Source organism: Monodelphis domestica, chromosome 1 (assembly GCF_027887165.1).
Source record: "Monodelphis domestica isolate mMonDom1 chromosome 1, mMonDom1.pri, whole genome shotgun sequence".
Classification (NCBI taxonomy): Eukaryota; Metazoa; Chordata; class Mammalia; order Didelphimorphia; family Didelphidae; genus Monodelphis; species Monodelphis domestica.
Window position 1 is genome coordinate 394,154,406 of NC_077227.1, and position 8,253 is coordinate 394,162,658.

General features: G+C 38.6%; 1 protein-coding gene across 1 annotated transcript in view; it reads left to right on the forward strand.

Moving 5' to 3' along the window:
• Positions 1-8,253, forward strand: part of CHMP4B (charged multivesicular body protein 4B) — a 57,804-nt gene that overhangs the window by 752 nt on the left and 48,799 nt on the right. The window lies entirely within an intron of this gene.

Below are 8,253 nucleotides of genomic sequence, written 5' to 3' on the forward strand. Positions count from 1 at the left end.
CCCCCACCCCGGCAGTGACTCCCAAGGACTCTGGACACTTTATTTTGCACTTCACTCCCGGCCCCCTCTCCCGATACCCAGCGTCCCCAATGTACCTGTTCTCTTCCCCCAGTGCTCTAGGTCTGGCGACCCTTGGCAACTCTACCCTGCCTCCATCCCCATATACACCCTTACTCTCGCCTTCCATCTCTTGGCTTCTCACTCACACTTTCTCTCCTTCCGCCCCCCTACCCCAAGTAACCCCACTCTGAAGTTGCCTCTTTCAGCTCAGCCAATACCATCCCGCCCCTCCGTTTTCCTATAGGCTGGGCCCCCATCCTTGGCTTTCTACACTTTGCCTACTTGCTCCCCCCCAATCTATTTTCATATGCTTGTCCTCATTGCCCCTTTACCTTTCGTTCTCTACCCCAGCTCTGCCATTCATTCCCCACCCTTAACTCAGGATCCTCATCGTTGTTCCATAACTTCAGCTTCCTAGTCCCAGGGTTGTATTGAGAAATTCTCTTGTGACTCACTCTCTTATCATCCACCATCCACCTCCCACTTCCTGATGGGACTGAAAACATGACCTAAGCCCACTCATTCACTCCCCTGATGCCTCTATCCAAACCAGGACCCCTTAGGAGAGGCCATTGATCCCTAAGAAGTGGTCAGCTCCTATTCTGCTTGTTTTTTGGCCATTGGGGTGACTGTTGACCTTTTTGCTGATGAGGAAGTAACAACTGTAGTGCTACTTCTCCCCTATTTCTTTAATATCAGCCACAAAAAATACATGTAACTTTATTGCTTGTCAGAAGGTAGGTGAGTCTTGCCCTCTGGACTTACTGTCCCAGGTCAAACGGCTTTGTTGGAAGGGAAAGAAGGTCTCTTGGGGAAACAAAGCTTCTCTCCTTCTGATTGATGACCTTCTGCTCTTTATAACCTTGTGTTTTTCTTTGCCAGGCCGGTATGTTCCATTATGCTCTGCCTGTAACTAATTATAAGATTATTTTTTCAACAGATGCTGGCATTTTTCGAGGCTTTGCTTTGCTGTAGGGGATTGGTTTACTTCAGTTCTTATATGATATAGCAGATGCTCAGAGGTTTTCCATGGTTCATGGTTCTAGAAAATGGCAATAGGGCCAGGGCAATTTTTGACAGTTGATTTTGAATTAGGATCCAGAGGTCTTGAAGAAGGATTGTCAAGTGGCATTTAAAAGATAGATACATAGTTGTTTGATCTCAGTAAGTAAAGCATTAACATATTTTCCTAGCTAGGAAAGGACCAAACTTGTGCTCCATGAATTTCTCTTCCTCTTTTGAGATTATGTCCAGTTACTTATTATGTAGGGTAAGGACAACTACAACCATGCTTTCTTTTCTTTTCTTTTTTAAATCCTTACCTTTCATTTTAGAATCAATACTGATTATTAGTTCCAAGGCAGAAGAGGGCTAGGGAATGGGGATTAAGTGACAGGGTCACAGAGCTAGGAAGAGTCTGAGGTTAGATTTGAACCCAGGACCTTCTGTCTCTAGGCCTGGCTCTCAATCCACCAAGCCGCCCTCTACAAATATACTTTCTAGTCTTCCAAATGTACAGTCTCTTTATATGATCCTCTGCTGCTTCATTATTCTAGATCTCAGTTTACTAACCACCTTCCTTTGTATGTACATAGTACTATGCTGAATATGCTGTAAATAAAGTAGAAAACATGTCTACTCTCAGGGAAATCTCCAGACTGATGTGAAGAGTATCTTATGTGGATCTACAAACACTATACAAAAATAGTATGAAGTGGAGTTGAGGGGAATAACATTCAGATAAATGTCATTGAAATCTAAGTAAACGGTTAAGGTATTATCCAAGGGTTAAATGATATGTTAAGTTGGAGAGGTGTGGGGCAAAAGTTTGAGCCTACTCTTTTATTTCCAAATTTTTGTCTTGTTTATTAACAGCTAGAACTGCAAGACTTTGTGCTAGATGCTGGGGTGATACAAAGATGAAAATAATTTATGTCTTTACTATCAGACACCTTAAAGTCTATTAATTCCTTGGGGTGGTTATAAACCCACAGTATATGGGTACCCTAGGTCAGATTTTCTAAACAGACAGCTTTTTTCATTGAGTCCCAGACAGAAAAATGACGTAGTTGGGCAAAAAATGGAACAGAATTAAGTTATCATTGTGTTCTGGTGGATTTTTTGACATTTACAAACAATGGATTTCTTTATTGTTTCTCCTTGTGAGAGTCAGCATGAAAGATAAAGGAGAAGCTAAATCATGTAATAGAAATGGTACCTGAATTAGACTCAAGAGGTCATGAGTTTGACTCATCTATGCTGAGTGATGTTGTCACATCATTTCTCTAAAAAGTCTTCTGTAAAATGAAGGGGTTGGGCTAGACTGATCTCTAAAGGTCCCTTCTAGCTCTAAATCCTATGATCATGAGATTGTCACTCTGTGAGGATCCTTTTATTTTTAAGGTCTGCCACACACACACACACAAAATGAGACCAGAATTTTCTAGAAAGGCTGTATTTTAACTGAACATTTAAAAAAAAAGTGTTGCTTTGTAAGAGATGGAAAATTGGGAACTAATCAGCTAGGGCACTAATACTTTATTTCTCTTGCAAAGCAGAGCATGAGTTCTTTTCTGAGTTAATTTAGGTTAAATGAACAATGCCTAATAGCATGTATAGAAATTTGGCAATAGTGGAAACTGCCACCATCAGATTGTTAGAATTGGTACTTTAATTTACTCTATTGTGGGAGAACATCTTAATGAGTTAAATTTATTTCTAATGAGAACTCCCTGTTCTCTGATAGAGGTGTCATGTTGAAAATTACTATATCCTATTGGTGTATGTGATGGCAGATTGTTCTCTTTGAGGAGAACACTTATGGAAAACCAGAACAATTCCAAGGAAATTGTTCATCAGAGAGCAGACTCCTGTCTGGTTCATGGTGGTGGTGGTGCTGTTGTTACTTGAACCACTTAGTACACTGTGTGGAATCTAGTTTCTTTTTTAAGATTATGAGGATAAAAGAGACTGGTATTTTAGGGAAAGTTTGGTTACACAGATGCCTAATTGGATGTTTTTGTTTTATTAACTGTCTCTTTTGCATCCTCTCTTTGGCAGTGGAATTAAATATTTGGGTAGTGATTGCAGAAGTATATTCACAGACTGAACTCAAGATGGATTTTGCTTAGGTCCCTTCCAACTCTGAATCTATGATCCTAGAAGTTCTAGCATGAAAAATTCTGAACATTCTGTAAATAGAGATGTGCAGGATTAGTATTTCTTAGACAAAAACATCTCTCCATCATGTTTATAGTATTCCAAAGGTTAAGGGGAAGGGTAGGTAGTGCTTTAAGTATAGAGTGGAGCTAAAGCAGTTCCTTCAGAGTCACAAAAATCAGTTCTTTTGCTCAGAAATAATTTGAGTTGTGTCATTGCTTTTTGTTTTTAATAATAATGATAATTAAAAAATAAATATTAGTAGGAGTCATTTTGACAAGTGGAAGTGTTTAATCTAGAAAGCAAAACACACCATTGAATTTGAATAGGCACATATCTTAAAATAAATCCATTTGGGCCTGTTTTTAATGTCTTTTTCATGAGTTAGTCTTTCATGAATGAACACTTTTGCTTTATAACAAGAAGCCACCCAGCTCTGTGCACAGCCAGTCTGCTCTGTGGAAAGCAGCATCCTAGAGTTGGTTGTACTGGGTCTGTATAAATGAGGTGCTCTCTCAGTAAATGAGTGTTGGAACTTTTGCTCCAAAAGACCAATTTTCTTAATTTCTAATCTTCCCAAATTTGGGTGCCAGTTATCTTTTTGAGACATAGCTAGCCTTTTCTCTTATAGTTGCTCTGTTTCCTAAAGCTGAGATTTGGCTGGTAAGTGAGAACCAGCGCTAGGCAAAGACTGGCTTTAGAAGAATGAATTGTGTGCTGAGTGGTTATATATTTTGCTATGTGAAATGGAATTCAAGGTAGATAGGATGGAGACTGAACTGTTTTTTTACTTCTATAGTAAAATCAGGAATAGTAATAATGGGTTAGCTGGTTTTGGAAGAAATATGGGGATGGGATGATTAGTTCTTTAATTCAGAGCTTGGTAAATGGTCTTTTAGTGCCAACTAACTTTTGTTTTCTTTTCTGTTAACAACTCAATAATAAACTGGTTTCTGCAAAGGTTAAGAACCAGTTAGGTCACCAGGGTGGCTGTCCGTTTTGATGGCCTCCTACACTTAAGAGAGTGATTTGATTTAGCTCTCATGTCAAAGAATCCTCCTGACCCTGGAAGTTCACCTTAGGCCCCTGAACTTCTCAGAGTGATTAAATACTCTTCCCTTGAAAGTCCCTGCTTCTGATTGGTTGGTTCTTCCCAGAACTTCCATTTTTTAGGAATGTGCTCAGGCTAGTGATGTCTTCATTCTTCTCTAGGCTTTACTCCTGACTCTGCTGAGCCATACCCCTCTTGATTGCCTTCTCTTCTCCTTCCTTCCAGTTTCCTTTATGAGTTGTTTTTCTCCCTTTGAATGTAAACTCCTTGAGGGCAGGGATTGTTGGCCTCTGTTTATATTCCTGGTAGAATCCTTTCTGGCCTATAGTAAGCACTTTTTTTTTTAAATTTTAATTTTTTTATTTAAAACCCCTACCTTCCATCTTGGAATCAATACCAGGCCTCTTTAAGCCTGGCTCTCAATCCACTGAGCTACCCAGCTGTCCCCTAGGAAGCACTTCTTAATGTTGTTGATTAGATCTGGCAGAGATGGGGCCAGAGAAGGAAAGGAGAGGAATTATAGACCTGAAACAGCAGGGTAGCCAGGGCTTTGTGTGGAAATAAAAATGTAAAAGTAAGGCCATCTCCTTTGACCATCACATGCTAGGACATTTATTATACGATAAATTTGGCTAGAAACATTAAAGTTAACAGTATTAGATGGTAAATGGCACATAGATCTAAAAGGGGAGTTTAAAATAACATTCTTGAACATTTAACTCTGTAGGTAGGTCTCATCTGATGCTTTCAGCTTCCTGATTGTCATTATTCTTGTTTCCCAGGTCATAAGACATGAAAATTGGTATAGGATAAGATGGACTAGGTAGAGACATTAGGAGCTTGGTCTGGAGAAAAGTTCTTGTGGGAGGGGAAAAAGTATAAAACTAATCTAGGGGGCAGCTAGGTGAGTGGATTGAAAACCAGGCCTAGAGAATCAATACACAGTATTGATTCCAAGACAAGAGGTAAGGGTTTAAAAAAAAAAATCTAGTCTAGCACTTTCCCACCACCTACCAATCAGTTGATATATTATCTGGAGCCTCCCTGAGGAGGTTAGGGTTAAGATTCCCTTGAAAACCCAGGGCCTTCTGGGACTCTGGTTCTGAGAAGGCTGCATGGTAAAGTAGAAAGTGGGCTGAACTTGGAGTCTGGAAGCTTGGGTTTGAATCCAAATTAAGACATGAACTGTGTGATCCTGAGTAAGTCACTTAACTGTTTAGAACTTCATATTTGTAAAATGGAAATGAAAACCCCAGACTGTATGCTGCTTGCAGATATAGGTTTTTTTTTTGTTTGTTTGTTTCTATATCCCTATTACCTATCAAGAGTGCCTTGCATGTGGTAGATACTTAATAAGTGTTTATCAATTAGGTAAAGTTTTTGAGAACTGTAGCATGATGAGGCATTGGCATAGGACTTTGTGGATGAGATCTCTATCTAGTGAGTGAGTGGTCATAGTATTGAAAGAGCTTTTCTGGATGAAATCTTATGAGAGATGGACAGATTACCTGGGATAGGCAAGAGTCCAGGATGGGATGAAGGTCTGCATCTTTGAAGGGAACATCCAAATTTAGGAGATCACACATCCATTGGAGTATTGGACATTGCATACTTCAGGCTTGTTGGGATGAAAGCGCTTTGTAAAATCTTAAAGCAGTATAAAAATATGAGGATTATCATAACTTTTTTCCACCTAACTTCCTTTGGTACCTTTTGGGCAAATGTTCTCAACAAATTGGTTAGGTACTTTTTAACAGTGTGAAGGAATTGCTAGAGATAGCAGAATACAAGTTAATAAAGTATGGTACAGACTCTTTGTTACTCAAAACAACCCTTGTTCAGCTCATTTTTTTAATCAGGCATTGAACAGATTGCTGTTCTGTTTCACTCTCAGTGCAGTTTCCTTCATCTTCTCTAAATAATCCACTCTTCTGTTCCTTTGGTTTGACATAAAGGTCTTATTTTCTATAGTTAGTGAGGAAGAAGGATCTTGACCAGCCCAGGCAACCCTCCAACATTGTAAGTGGTTATTCTTCTCTTTCTCACTCAAATTCCCCTTAAAATCACCTATTTATTTTCTGGACACAGTCTCTGATCACAACCCCTTTTCCTCCTGTGACCGACCTACTGCCTTACATCTTTCAAACATTTAAAACAAATTGTTTTATCCGTGCTTTTTTCCCATTATGTTCATTTTCAAATCTAATCTACCCTTCCCCCATTCAACCTGTTTTCCCTCGTAACAAAAAATTAAAAAACATTCAAACCTAACTCCAAACAGTTTAGCAAAACCACCTAATATACTTATTAATAGCATATGCAACATTTCACACACATAGCCTCCAATGAAAGGAGATGCATTTTCTCATCTCTTCTCAGGCCAAAGCTGAGCCATTACAGTGTTTAGTTTCATTTTATTGTTCTTTTTGTTTATATGGTTGTGGTCACTATATATAATTTTTTGGTTCTGCTTGTTTCATTCTAAACCAATCCTTTTTTTTTTTAACCCTTACCTTCTGTAACAGAATTGATACTGTTTATTGGTTCCAAGGCAGAAGAGCAATAAGGGGTAGGCAGTTGAGGTTAAGGGACTTTGCCCAGGGTCATACAGCTAGGAAAGTAGTTGAGGCTAGATTTATACCAAGTCCTCTTGACTCTAGACTTGGTTTTCTAACCACCGAATCAGTTCTTATAAGTTATATGCTTTTCTGAATTTTTCATGTTTGCTGTTCCTTAAAGCACATTTATATTATACTTATTTAATATAATTTGTTTAGCTAATTCCTGTATTGACAGACAGCAAGTGCCCATTTGTTTCTAGGTCTTTACAACCAAAAAAAAGGGCTGCCATATATATTTTGGTATAGACAGGACCTTTTTTCTATGTACCTTGAGCTATATGGTAGGTGTTTTCTACAGTGGTTAGTGATGTGGATAAAAGCAGAGGTGCCATGTTCCTCATCTTTTTAGAAGACACAAAGTCAAGTAGGATAGTTTATACCCTGAATGATAGAGATAGGATATAGTTATAGGATCCAGAAAGATCTCGATAGGGCAGAACTTTGGGATGATTCTAACTAATAAGATTAAATGTACTAAGGATAAATGTAGTCTTACAAATTTAGTATAAAAATTGAGTAAACATGTTCAGAATGGTGAGGCGTGGTCAGATAATTCACTGTTTTAAAAGAATCTTAGATCTAGAGATGGAAAGGACTAGAGAGGTCATCTATTCCAACCTCCTTGTTTCGCAGATAAGGAAAGGCCCACAGAGATTGTGATTTGCTCAGGATCACACAGAAATGACAAATGCTAGAGATGGGATTTGAACTCAAGTCCTCTGACTCAGAGACAGTTCAAAATAAGATCATACATAGCCCTAGCAGTCTGTCAGGACACAATTTTAAAAATCCCGATATTTTGGAAATTTAATGCAATTAAAAATTACAAGAACTTGAGAATTTTAGTGTAGGTTAGTTGTGTAACAACAGCCCCCCCCACCCCCCCCCAAAAAAGCAGATTTAGGCTTTGTTTCAGAGTCATAGTTTAAAACTTAAGTGTTACTGGGTACAGCTAAATCAGATTAAAATGGAGATCCATCTTATCTGAGTGTAATGTATTGATGTGTTCACAAAAGAAAAAGTATGTACATGTGTGGTTTTCTTAATCTGCACGCTGCTGCAGGAATCCTTATATATGGTTTGGTAGCCTCATTTCTATTTGAGTTTGACACCTCTGCTTATAGGATAAACAATGTGAAAAAAATAGGCATTTAAAAATATTTTATATTGGGTAACCTGGTAGGTTCTAAGGGATACAAATACAAAAAATACTACAGTCCCATCCCTACTCTCAAGGATTTTAGGTTCTATAATCCTATAGTTCCCTGTTCTTGCCAGATAACATCTGGAACCTTGTGTTCAATTAAAGGGATGATGTTGGTCATATGGAGAGCATTCAGAGGTTGTAGCCAGGATGGGTAA